This window comes from Dicentrarchus labrax, unplaced genomic scaffold (genome assembly GCF_905237075.1).
Source record: "Dicentrarchus labrax unplaced genomic scaffold, dlabrax2021, whole genome shotgun sequence".
Lineage (NCBI taxonomy): Eukaryota > Metazoa > Chordata > Actinopteri > Moronidae > Dicentrarchus > Dicentrarchus labrax.
Window position 1 is genome coordinate 26,261,410 of NW_026136711.1, and position 14,345 is coordinate 26,275,754.

Sequence of the window (14,345 nt, forward strand, 5' to 3'; positions counted from 1 at the left end):
GACTGCAGTAGTCTCTCAGTGTCTTAGGATTGCAGAATCTTTAGGATGCCCCCAGAGACTGACTGACAATAAAATAACAGAGAGAATGTGGAAACTGTCAATTTCCCCAAATCCAAAAAGTCTCCAAAAAGACATTTCTACAAACAGAGAATCTGATGCATTTTTCAAGTCACACCCTCTTCTGACAATCTCACAATACACAATATTATTTTATTTTCATAACTAAGTTTAGTCAGAAGCATTCTTGTTATAGTTTACTATTTCAGTTAAATTCAATCACCCTTGAAATAATGACTCAATTTAAAGCAGCTGTCCTGCCCAACCAGAAAGAGGTATACATGGCAAAAGCAAAACCCCTAGCATCAATACAGGAATTTAGTGGAATCAACTAAAGTTTTCTCAACTTAACATAAACAATAAGTTTTATTAATCTTCTAAAGAAACATTATCAGCATTACCAGACTTCCATGCATGTATTTGTTGTTAACTTCTGTTTCTGACCCCTGTATTCTTTTGTCTGAAGAATACATACTGTACAAACATACATTCAGTATGAGAACAGAACTTGTGGATCATGGAAATAGTGATAACTGTTGGTCAATTCATACTTAATATTGTATTTAAATTAACATCCCTGTTGCCCTGACACCCACAATACCTTTGATCTCCTCTTCAAGGATAAGGAGGACAAGGACAACATGTGTGGATGCATTAAGAGTGTAGAGCTCAGTTGGTAGAGCTGGCGACCCATATACGGAGTTGCTGCAGCGGCCTGGGTTCGAATCCGACCTGCGGCCCTTTGCTGCGTGTCATCCCCTCTCTCTCTACCCACCTTTCCTGTCTATCTTCGGCTGTCCCTATCTAATAAAAGCATGAAAAGGCCAAAAAAATAACTTAGAAAAAAAAGTGTAATTGCCGTAAGGTCACTGTCAAGCAGCACTAGGAGGTTTTTGGTATTCCTGAATAGTTAAGTTGCAGAAAAATATTGTCTACTACCCTTTATTAAGTTGTAACAACAACTCTAGGGGTGCTTACGTGATCCTAATTGGGTCACAATTTTTGTGAGATGTATTTCTAAATACTATACAAACATAAAGTTGAGAAACCAATAGTATTTGTAAAGTAGTGGGCTGGCTAGCTCATTGTCCATGAGTCAGTTTTCCTAGTCACGAAAGACTTGGTGGATGAGGAATCTGGAGAGCATGGCCTTTCGGGACATGAAGACACTGACATTAAGATGAGTGGCCAAGTTCCACTGCAGAGTTCAGATCGTGTTCACAGAACTAAGGTTTCAGTGAATAACCATCAGTTCCTTAGTCTCTAGCTAGCAAAGATGGGCCTCAAGCCTTGTTCATTGCTGAAGTCTGGAGAAAAACAGCAAGATGAGGGCAAAAGATGGGGAAAGGGATGGACATAAAATGGGAGGGGAGCAGGATAATAAGGCACGGAAAAAAGAATTATATGAAAAGCCAGAGGGAAGGAGGGGACAGATAGTAGGACAGAAAGCATGAGATGCTGAGGAAAAGAAGGGGGATAGAAATAATGAGGGATGGAAGGAAAGTGGGGATAAGCGAGGAATGGGGGAGAAGGAGGGGGCAGCAAAGAGAGAGCTGAGTGGAGCTGAGGAGGCGCTGGGCCTGGGGGATTGCTGTGCGTTTATCCTCCTCTGCAGCAGGCTTCTGAAGCACTACCTCAGGAAAAGACTTTAAAGCAGGGTGGCTGCTGCTCTGCGCTGATCTGTTAATACCCACAGATACATGAGGCTTCACCATAGTACTCTGGGGGTGGGGTGGAACAGGACAGTGTGTATAAGTCTGCATGTGAGTTTGTGTGTGTTTTTTGTTATGTGTTCAAGGATCATATCATATCTCTGCAGACGATATATCCCATCCCCACCGCTAGCTTGCCCCAACTCACCCGGAGACATGACGTTACCGGAGCGATTAAAAGATTAGATTGGACTATCATGTGGCTGTGTGTCAGCATTGTCACCTAAAGCTGATGCTGTAAGGGGGGGGGGGGTATGACTACCCTGTTTTAGGATCCTGTATAAATAGACTTCTGCCTCTTGGGAATTGGTGTAAAACTGCCTCAGAGCCACAGTATGTAGCAAAAATATACACACTGGGAGGTGGAGAAGCTACATGGGATTTGTGCAGGCTGCTTCACAGAGGAAAGTGTCCCATGCTCTCAGGGGGCTACATGATTAATTCAACGAAAGTAAAAGACCTAGGAGGGGGTGAGAGGGTGTAAGAGGAGAAATATAATGTTCTGTTTATAAGTGGGATTTTACTGGTGAAATCACAATATGTCCATGTAAAGTCAAGTCAAAATACCATTTATAAACTAAATAACATAAGTACAAATGCTGGAGAACTATAGGATAGAATCTTTTATAAGGCTCTGTCAAACTACATTCGAGACCATTTCTTAAAAATAATTTGTGCTATCCAACATGTTTTCCTCTACTGTGCTGCCCCATCTATGTTTTAAATACACAATCCCCTCAGAACATAGAGCAATTTCTTGTTTTCCAAATCTATTTGAGGAAAGCCTGCATCAAAACACTTTCTAAGACTAGACAGAACATTTTTTTTTTCAAACTTAGCACATTAGTCTCAGTGCCTCTTAATTCCTCTGTAAATGTTATTTTTGGCAAAGCAGCTATTATTTATTGGAACTTGGAGTTTACTATGATGATGATTTAAGTTTTAGGGTAAGGGTTAGGGTTTGGCATACAGTGGTATGGTTTAAGGTAAGTATAAACATTCATGAAATAAGTGCAAGTCAATAATTCCAATGTCTTCACAAGCGACAAACAATTGTCTATGTGTATGTACGTATAATTTCCTGAACTCTCCTAAAAATGAGCGGTGCATAAAAATTACAGGACAACAATGATTACTAAGACAAATATCGCCACCAGTATGAAAGACTATTGAAGATATCACATTGACTGACTGACTGCTTTGTTATTTGTTTGATGTCAGAGACAAAACTATAGGAAATTTGTTTTTGTGGGAACAGGTAAATGATACCTTAAAATGCTCTGAAATGATGAAAGACCGTTCAGCATCATAACAACAAGCAGCGACAATGAGAGAAAAAAAGATTGAGAGGAAGGACAAAAATATAAAAAAAAACAATAAAACCATTGCTGGCCCAGTGAGGAATCCGCACCATGTTAGTGTTTGATCAAGAAAAGCTCAGAGCCTCAGCACCTCCTCAAGGCCCTGTGCAACTGTTCAACAATAATCTCCAGAAGTTTCCTTTTGTTTTCCACTACAAACTGACTTTTCATCATGCATTAAATGTTAAAACTCCACATCCTAGGCAAGCCCAGCTTACAAGTTTAAACATTTGGTATATCAAATGTTTTTGTGTTTGTGTCACACAAGTGTTTTTATCCTGACTGTTAGCCCAGAAGAGCATATACTAGAGCAGATACTCTTGGCAGATCCAAGTAACTGAGGTCTATCTAATTGATTTTTCACATGTTGTCTTAATTTGTATATTGACTTTCCAACGGATGTCAGCAGTGCCAGGAACCTATAGAACACAACCGAGTTCTGTAGCCTTTAATGGACAACAGTTCACATTAGGAACAGCAGTCATTTACATGTATTTTTATGATTGTTTCCACTCACACTCACTCGATTAGATTAAATGTGGTCTCTTGGTGACTCTTAAACTGTTAGTTGTTTGTTATCGACCAGAGCCACTTATCCACTTGATAGAAATCACCTGTGTCCTCAGATAACATGACAGGCTATTAGGAAGACGTGGTTAACCAGGCGTATGATATCGCCTACAGTAGTCGTTAATGATGGTGTAAACAGCAGTGATACTAGGTCACAGCTCTGTGGTACATGCAGTCTCTGCAGTTTGTGTGTGAGTGTATTTTGTTAATGTGTAAAGTGCTCCCTACAATAGAATATAATCTTATTAAACAATCACACTACAGGTTTAAAAATCTAAGACCAGTACTGTATAATCAGATACAGCCTCAACAGACATTGAACATTATCCACCAAGTAAGCAATTGTTGACAAGCTGTGTTAGACTGCAACATATTCTACTGGCATGCATTATTTATGCCAAACCCCTGTGATTGCATAATAATTTAAAGTGATTTAAAGAGATTTTGGTTCTGAAACCTTAAAGGTCTCTTAAACTTTAATGAATAATTTTAATTAATGTATTTGTAATATCTGAATATATCAGTTTACCAACCTACTCCGCACAATTTGTTGAAGTCTCCTCATTGGAATATATCCCTGAAAGTACATCTGCAACATAGACTGCATGGACCAAAGAACTGGCATCCGTGCCTTAAAATTATGTTTGTGCTCGCATTTCAGTCAGCCAACATCTACCGAGTTCAAATGACCTCCATTCCAACCAGTTGAGAGAGATTGTAAATAATGTTCCACTGAATTAAGAAGCCTAAATCTTGGAGCCTCATCGTGCTGACAGAGTATGTGGCTTGTAATCTGGACGCACAGTTACAGAGCAACTGAGTTTCAGGAGATAGCTTTTTTGTAAGGCCATCATCAGGACAAAGTTTGTGTGATCATGCTCAAGTTAGACTGTAATTAACATAGTTAAATAGCTGCACAGCAATCTCCAGGGACCCCTGAATGTTCACTCAAGGTAAGGGTGGAGGAGGTGGTTTGGAGATGTAAAGCAGGTAATTAAATGAAGATTCTAGGCTATTGAATTATCTTCCGGGCAAATGCAGTACCCCCTCTTCTTTCTCCCTCCTCTCCTTCCCTCTTCCAACCCTCGCTCTCTAAGCCTTGCACCTGAGATGAAGATGACAGTTAATGATGGTGTTTTTTAAAACCACTTTAGCTCCTGCCCTATAGCTCACTCTCGCTCTCTCCAGACAGACCAGGGTTTTTTTTTTTTTCGCCTCTTCTTTCATCCTTTACTGAGATGAGTCCACGCCATTTTTTCTTCATGTTCCATTAGCAAATTGCCTCCGTCTCTATCTCTCCTCCTTGTTTCCACCTCCCCACCTGCCCCCTAACCCTTCCATTAGAAATCTAACTGGGGAATTTATTCATTTAAACTGGGAAAAACAATGAGGTTCACTCCAGGGTCTGTTTTATTTTTCAGAAGTTGGAGGGGAGCGACAGAGCACGAAAGAGACTAATGTTGGATGGCATAGTAAAGACAACCTGAAGGACCTGAGAGCCATCATTCGCACAGAGTGGCAGCAAGGTCATGAGGCTAAGGGATGGTGAGTCTGTTATTTGCATATGCCGTGGGCTATGAGGTAATAAGGTCTGCTTAGTTTCTCCATTTTAATCATTTAATCATCACAACCATTAGTAAACTGACCGTTTGGTATGCCCAGCCATTATCTACTTTCATGCATGTGTTGCCCTAGATAAGATAATTCTACACTTTTGGAGAATAAAAACAGAAGAATATTAGATATTTAATTTGTTGGTCAAACTAGTCTCTTAATGGTGGTAACAGCCATGAAACTTTAATTCTAGTATTAATAGGTTGACAGGCCATACAATTGCAGGCCTTGTTAGAGAATTTCTGGCCTAATAATGAAAATAATTCCTCTGTAAAGCACAGAAGAGGTAGTATTAACACCACAAGGCAAGTCTGCGTAGCATATAATCACAGAAAAATCTTTTGCTGAATAAATACATTAATGTGATCCATTATTACTAATCAATCTATTACATTCACAACATATTTGTATGCACAATACAACAGCTGCATTACATTTGGGGTAATCAACACTTGATTACCATAATAAAATAAGTCAGTTAGTTAAAGCCGAGTCGATTAAATAGAGAGAGAGAGATAGGGAGAGAGACGGTGCTTCCAATTCATGTGTGATTCACTCAATATTCTGTCCTCATTTGTGTTTCACTACAGTATGTGTATTCCCAAAGCTCTGGCTAAACCCACATCCAAAAAACTGCTGAGTCAGTCAGCTTAGAGCCCTTGCAGGCCGCTCCTTGTTTTAATATGTCTAGTCCTGTGTCAGGTCTTTGGATATCAGGGTTAATATCTAATTGAAGGATCCAATCTCCGAGATTATGTGCTGTGATTTTGTTTACAGCATCTGCCATCAGATGTAATTGAATGTACTGCATGGTATAATCTGATACATCCGGGGGTGATGTTTTGCTACTTCTATCATTTTGTGTGTGTGTGTGTGTGTGTGTGTGTGTGTGTGTGTGTGTCTGTCTGTGTACGGTTCCACTGCCCATAGATGCCCTGTAGGAATCCAAAATAGCTTGTAGATGTTGAATTAGTCCCTGACTTATGGTGAAATATGCTTTCTGTGCTACTGTCTTAACTCATAAAGGTAATATCATCTGCATTTGATGAAGGTGTTGAAGGATGCTATACATCATAATGCAAGGACTTTCTGTTTGTATCCATCAGTGTACCCAAAACAGGTGACTGCATTGACAAAATTGTTGTTGTACCAGGGACCTGATTTTCAAACAGAGCTCATTGTACGCCTTGGTGACAATGTTTTTTTAGAAGTTTTTACTTAACTTTAATCCATGTATGTTAATGTGATGTATGTCTTAGGTCGATTCAGGCCTTTTAATGTAGCAATAGGTTATCGCTGTGAACATTTAACACAGCTGTCTTCATTTACCAAAAACTGAAGCATTTGATACTTAGGCTTGACATACACATTAACATTTTAGTCTGATGCTGCCATGTAGAGTGATGAGAGAGCAGGTACAGTAGGGGTTCAGTGTCAGGCTCAAGGACACTTCGACAGGGCACAAGGCTACTGCTGGGACACATCAGAACTTGAGGTGATTAAATCGTCCCTATTACAACCAGGTATCTGTAACTGGCTGATATACAATGAGACTATTCATACCTCCTTTTAGCAACTGCATCTGAATTGCAAATACAGTTGCTACAATAAAAAAGTAAGGAATTTTATACCCTCATCACATCTGTTAAATTAATAGTTCTAAATTGGGGAAATAAATGTATTCTCTTTCTTGTCCAGAGATAGTGAGAGAAGATCGATAGCACTCATAACTGTCTGTTAAATATGAAGCTCAGTCAATAGTTTGCCTAGCATAAAGACTGGAAGCAAAGTGAACCAGCTATGCTGGCTCCGTCCAAATGTAAAAAAATAAAATAATAAATACCAGCAACTGTAAAGGTTTCCATAGAAAAAACAGAAGTGTAAAAATGTCAAATGGTAGATTTATAGGGAGTTACATGCTGGAGTATGTAGAATCTTTCTTGTGTCTAAGTAGTATTAGAGTGCTATCATGACAGTGAGGTTGCCAGGCAACAACATGCTGGTTCTACGCTACATTATTGTACGGATAAAACAAATGAGATATATTGTGATAACTAGTGAGTGTTATACCTTTAGGCAGATCCAGGCTGGCTAACTGTTGTTTGTGCTTCCAGTCTTTATTCTAAGCTAAGCTAACATGTCCTCCCTGTAGGTTCAATAAGCCCATTTCCCAAAATGTTGAACTAATGTTAATTAAATGTTATTTAAAATGTACTGTTTTATCTATTACCCCGCTATTATGCATGCACATCCTCCCAAAATCCTCTAAACTAATGTTACCTACCAGTGATGTGAAACGTCACAGGAGGAAAATACATTTCATGTGTTTATACAAGGTTCACAGCATTTGTCATCATAAAAACAACAGCTACAGTAGACTTCAAAGCTTTATCCAGATAAATACAAAATGAGGATGTTACATGTGATTTTTTTTTTTTTTTTTCACCCCACAGAGGATCTGTAGTTCAAAGAGGTAGATGAGAGAAAAGTATGTCACTGGTACCAAGCCAGGATAAGGTATTACTATCTTTAAATCCTTCAGCACTGATCAAAACCAGACTTACTGCAGAGACAGCGAAACTGGCACATTCAACAACACACAGCCCTCCACACACACAAACTCATGCTTTGATGACAATAACTTGAACAATAACACCAACAACAGTGACCTTTGTGGTGCGGTTCACAGGCCAGATGACAGTCAGCAGTAGATCATACATTGTGGCCAGAAATGCTGTTTTACTGTAGACCCTCTCTTTTTATCACACTGTCTTACTATATATTTATCTTTTTTATTTTTTTAACTTTCTAACTGCAGTATTATCAATAATTCACCAACAAACAAGGCCAGAACATTGCCATGTTGTTCCAACTCTTTGAGATGTGGTTGTTATGCTCTACTGGTATTGTTCTTGATTTAGCCCTTGACTGCCATAAAATATGTGTTGTTTTACATTTCTAATTGTACTGTTACCACTGAACAATAAGTTCTTATTCAAATTTTGTCCTCAGGAACAGTTTTGCTTCGGAGCACTGAAATGATGGTAGATGGGAAATGCTCTTTAGAGTATGTTGCTCCAGCCCCAGAGGTTTAACAACTAAAGATTTGGATTAACCTCTTCAAATGAAAATATGACTGTTAAGTCTGCAAGTCTGAGTCGGAGGGTTTTAGTGGCTTTTCCAAATCTAAAATTCTCACAGTTTAGTGAAAGCTGTAATGTGCAAGCTTTAGAAACATATGTGAATATTTACACTATGTCTGCATGTGAGTGTGTCCATCTATATTGGTTTCTCCCATCAGTATGTTTGTAGTATGCACACGGTATCTGTAACAGTGTGTGTATGAGAGTGTGTTAGACTTTCTGAGTTCATTTGCTCATGCTTGTGTACTCACATGCCTCCATATGTCTCATAATCCAGGAGACTGGCACACATCATAGCGTTGGGAGTTGGGGAATTCAGAGCTGTTCTGCCACATTCGTCAGTCTAAAGAAACAGACAGAGAGAACTTATGTGGTTGTGTTTAGCATATTACACAAAATAAAGAAAGATTTTGACTGTGCGCAGGGAACGGCTGCCTCACCGAATGAGGAATCCGCTGTGGAGAAGATTCAAAGGGGCAATTTTACACCAGCTTATGAGCAAGGGAGTGAATAGAGGGATGCACGCTGCCTAGAGACCGCCAGATGTTACACAAGGGAATCCATCTACAGCAAGACTGACCAAGGGTGGAATGATTCTAAATTGGCTCTGAAAAATTGGGTCCTCACATACAAACAGATGAAGGAAATATTTAGGGAACAGAGTGTTTTATCAAAAATGTTTTGCCAGTTTAATTCAGCGTCTTTTTCATTATCTCTGCCAAGGAGGTTATGTTATCAGCTCTGCTTGTCTGCCTGTCGTTAGTTTTTGAGATATCTTGAAAACTGTACAACAGATTTCAATCACATTTGGTGGGAAGTCCAGCCATGGGCGAAGGGACAATTTGTTTTTGGTGTGGATCCAATTTCAGATTTTTAAAGCATTTCTTAACATTTCTGAACAATTTAGCTCCTTTTCCATCAACTACTGCACTTAGATAAAAAGTGGTGCAAGTATCCTATTCACATCACTATTTAAATGCATGTTCAAATGTAATGCATTTATTAAACATTCTTAATATATACCTATTATTAAAATACACAGATTTGGGGAGACTTGGCAGATGTATACAGTATAGGCTCTCTGTGTGCTTCTACTCTTCGAGTACTGTTGAATCAGCAGACATGTTACTGTGTTTTATACAATGTAATGTTCAATTCAACAGTTCACATACAGTATACATTACTATTAATACACTAGAGAATCTTTACTTATGAAACACAAGTGACTCATTACACTGCACATTCAGGAACATATCTTTATCATCAGGTGCAGCCTTTAAACTGTTTAAAATCTAATTAAAATAATAGTATTATACTCTTTTAAGATTTGAAAATAGTTATAGTCAACAGTTACACATAGCACAACCTTTTATCTGGGCAGGACTGTTCCTTTGACATCGCATACAATATTACAAAGTATTTATTTATTCAAGTCTTTTGAAGTCAAGTATTTCTGTCCAACATAGATATGACAGGGTCAGCAGTATAGAGTAATTAAAGATGGATAAACATTTGTAAGTGCCACAGCACAAGAAAATGTATATAAAGGTCACATAGGGAAACAGCAGGCTGGCCTAAGCAGCCTAAAAGCATGTACTGGTACCTTGCGTCAAATATCCTTCATAAAGACTACCTCGTCATTTGCTGCTAGTACCTAGCAAGTCCCTTGAGAACAAAGGCATAGTAAGGTTGAAATTAAAGCAATACCTACAAAGCAGAAGTGTAGAAATAACATGGTTACAAGCCAATATATTAATGGTCAAACTTATTTTCTAGCTAGAATGGTGCAAAAAAAAACCTAGATAAATGTATACTCTAATTTAAAGATATGGCTTCAGATGGGCAATCCAATAAACACAATAAAAACACACTGCAGTGTGAGACTTCTGTTTGTTAAACCCTGTTATCCATCTCCAGAGATGCTGTGATTCCACAGCAGATGGAAGAGGTGAGAGGCAACATCATAGTGCACACTGATCATTACATTGGGCAAACTGTGTGTTTGTGTGTACCCTCAAGATTGAAGCAATCGCTGATCTAATCATTCAGTGTGTTAGCTATGGCAGGTGGCTGGCAGTCAGGCATGCTGCATGTTGAATCCAGCTCCTGTTACGTTTATTGATCTTTTATCTTTTAAGAAAGAACAGACAGGTCTTTTGTTTTTGCATCTGTAAACACTGATGGTGGTTGTAGGCTGTGAAGGGGATGCAGACATTGATTGTGACTGATTACAGGGCAGTGTATACGGTTAGTGCATATAGATGAAGAAGTTGTCCTTCAAAATAGCTGCGCTAATGCTAAATTTATTTTTAAACCAAAAATAGAAAAGAACTGGAAGCCTTTTGGGGGCAAATGCTTTATGGATCCAGACTGTTGATCCTTCAAGGATCAGGGCTACCACAATGTAAAAAAAGCAGCCAAGCTTGTTTTACACTACAGGTTGTTTCCTCTGTATTACTGTATTGTAATTATGTGCCAATATGAGATAAACACCCAAGCCAGGGCAGGCGCTCCTGTGATTCATACATTCAAACTAATAGGTTCCCACAAGTCCTTTCTCTCTGTTTCAAAAGCTTTACTCACATTCGGTGCACTTTCAGTGCTTCTTTGACTTCCTTCTCTATCTCGCACCAGCTGAAAAAAAGAAAAAGAAAAAAGAAAACCCACAGACATGAAACCGGAATGGAAAGTCTGCCAGGCTCCGCCACCACTTCAGATGCAATAGTGAACTAAGCAAGGGGATCTTTGAGGAAGCAAAGGGACTTTTAATGAACAGACCCTTTATTGATCTGTGGACAAAACAGTCGTTAATTATGTGCGGGTGGGCATTTAATTGAGGGAGTGAAACAAGGTCCCTGCTTGCTAAGCTAATGCATGGTCAAGAATGAGGAGAGTTTGATTGAGTCCTATGCCACTGGGGTAAAGGATGAGACACACTCAGCCAATGCCTCTGGATCTTTCCTTTTTTCCTCTTGCACTTGTGTCTTTTTTTTTCCGTTTCTGTCTCTTACTGCCTCTACCTTACTTTGTCTTTTAGTAAGTGACACTCTCTGTGTTATTCAACTTCCCCTTTGTTTTCAAATTAGGAGGAAATGCCCTCCATCTTCTCGTTTCCAACAACCTCTGTGTGCTCTTTTGTCATCTTTTCAGCCCAGTCTGCCTGGCACATCTTTGATTTTCTGACTTGTATAAATGGCAACAGTGAGGAAGTGTCTAAAGCAATAGAATCCGGAAGGAGAGCATATTGACTCAATTTTGTGTGTGTGCGTGTGAGTGTGTGTTTATGTATTATAGCACCCACATTTGTATGGTTTGTGCAGTCTAGTGTATCCCTTTGATTTGTAGTTGTCAGTCATCATCAGGCAGCCAACTGTCTTATGGCTCTGCTCAGTGAGTCTTGTTATGTGCAAGCACAACTCTCCATCTCTGCTGACTGTCTGTTATATTGTCTGTGTGAAAATTCTTAAACTGATCGTCATTTAAAAAGGTTTTCGGCAGTAGTTTTAGTCAATGATTCTAATTGTTATATTTTAATGGTTATTTTATTCTCTTACCGAGACTTGAGAAATAAAGCACAAAGTACAAGAATAAAATAAAGCTAAAGCAAATAATTACTAATGACAAATTGCATATATCAGAATAAGAAAGAAGATATGATTTTAACAAAAGATTTTACATGATACATTTATATTATATTAAATGTATAAGCTGTAGTGTAAACAGGTTGTCTGCCAATGTAGTAAATGTACTGAATATGCATAATGAGTACAGGTTGTAGACAGGTATTTATATAAATATATATATTTATGTACTGTGATGACACATGGGGCAAATTGGGTCACCTGTTAAGGGCAATCAGATGAAGCTTAAGTCATCATTCCCAGTGTGGTGTATATTCCATAAGCAACAATAAAACCTCCGTCACTCACACCGCACACTTCTGGAGATGAATGGTGGTGTTTAACTGAAGAACTACACAAGGTGTAATCCCTACAGGGGATGAGTTGTGTTGCCTAAGCATGAGTGTATAAGCTCAGCATGAGTTAGATTCTCATTAAAAGAGGCTTATTTATCTCTACACCTCCTAAAGAATCAAGGCTGGCGTCTTCAAGTCTTTGGGCTGGCAGCAATTACCATACCTATCAAGTAGCTCTTATAACGCCTGTTCTGTGTCATAAGAAAGATGTGCCAAGCTATTACTCAAGCTGCCGGCACTTTTCACAAGGTGTAAGTGCTGAATGCGCTCTCAAAATGGATTTATGTAAAAGGATCAGTTTCTACGCAAGAAAAAAAAAAATATGTAGAAGTTAAAAATATAGCTTTGCCACCTTTGCCAGTCTTGAGAAAAGGAAACAGTAGCTTGTGGTTGTAGGCTGTTGAAACCTCTTTTGTTGGGGTTTTTAAACTGCAGATATGCTTTGCATTTGTCAACACTAAGTTTAGAAAATGTTATAATAAACATCAAGCATTTGCCTTCAAAAATATGAGACAGATTCGTTCCACATTTAATTTCATTCTTTTCAGTCTGTTAATTCATCATCCCAGTTCTTTAAAAGAAAACATTGTAGTGTAACAATAGATGATCAGGAACAGGATGAAAACCTAAAATGAATAAATAAAATAAATGCCTTTATCAGTTCAATCTTTCAAATTTGATGCCATATTCACATCTTATGGAAGCTACCATATTTAACATATTCTGACATGAAAGTATTGTGCATGTAAATATTGTATGTAAAGTTCCAGTTAAATCATACTAATTAATACATGTGTCTAAAAAGTTAACAAAGAAATAGTAGATACTTTGGCTTGCATCAGCTTAGTCCAAGTAAATGCTAATTTAATCTGATTATAACTGTGTGTTTATCATTCATCCTGAGCTCACCTGTACATTTAATTTGTTAATTCAATGTGAACACTATATTTAAAGAATATCCATTGCCTCTCTTTGCCCTCACAGACATATATTTCATTCTCAAATGAAAACTTTAATTTCATGCTGAGGGTGATTGTAGGAGGCTTCATAAATAACTCAAGTCATACTGGTAGGAGTTAATTTTAGTCTTAGTTTAAACTTCAGTGCAATTCCTCGGAGTGATAGTGGAATGCTTGCTAAATACGAGTGCTGATCTTATGTATATGATGAAACACAAAGCAACTCCTTAAGCTCAGAGCGTCCAATGTAAACTTAGCATATGAAAGAATAAATATATGTATTAACCTAAATTGAACTATACGTATTTAATAATGCAAACAGTCCTCCAAATGTTCATCTAGTGTCAGGGTCTGGTTGTAGAAAATTCTTCTGCTGATGGTGTTGTGTGACTAGCCATAATATCCCACTGCTGCTTGGAGGGCTATTACTGTCATAGTAACCCAACAGGGTGTCATTATATGGCTAGCAGCTGCGACTATTTGTTTTTTCCTATGTTAACTCAACCTCACAGCTGTGTTTGTGTCTGTGTATGAGCATGAAGAGGAATGTGTGCTGTATATGCTGTGTGTGTGTGTGTGTGTGTGTGTGTGTGTGTGTGTGTGCATGCCCACATATACTGTATATGTGTGTGTTTATCCTACATCTGCTTGTGTAGCATGTATCAAGTGCGCCTGTGTGTGTCTGTGTGTTTGCATGTAATCTACAATGGTCTTTTCTCCCAGGGTCCATAACCTCCCATTGCTCTATGATAAATGTGTGTTACTGTGGTGCATGTGTGGCCTTAAAATGAAACGGTCGACTGGCCCCTGCGGGAGCAGTACATGCTGTTTTCAGACACATCATTACTGGTATGGATCTATTGATTGTTTGTTTGTATTTTTTCCTTTCTTTGACTTTTTCTTTTTCTTTTCAATTAGCTGCACTTTCACACATTAAACACACGACACATGCT

At 38.5% G+C, this 14,345-nt stretch overlaps 1 protein-coding gene across 2 annotated transcripts in view; it reads left to right on the forward strand.

The window, feature by feature from the left end:
- The window catches only part of LOC127372206 (cadherin-22-like), a 152,170-nt gene that overhangs the window by 35,127 nt on the left and 102,698 nt on the right, over positions 1-14,345 (forward strand). Inside the window, exon 2 of one of the 2 annotated variants that reach the window (XM_051415696.1) lies at positions 5,122-5,245. The exons of the other annotated variant lie outside the window; for it this stretch is intronic. The gene's annotated coding sequence lies outside the window, so the exon portion shown is untranslated. The remainder of the gene's footprint in view (positions 1-5,121; positions 5,246-14,345) is intronic. 2 annotated transcript variants of the gene reach the window in all.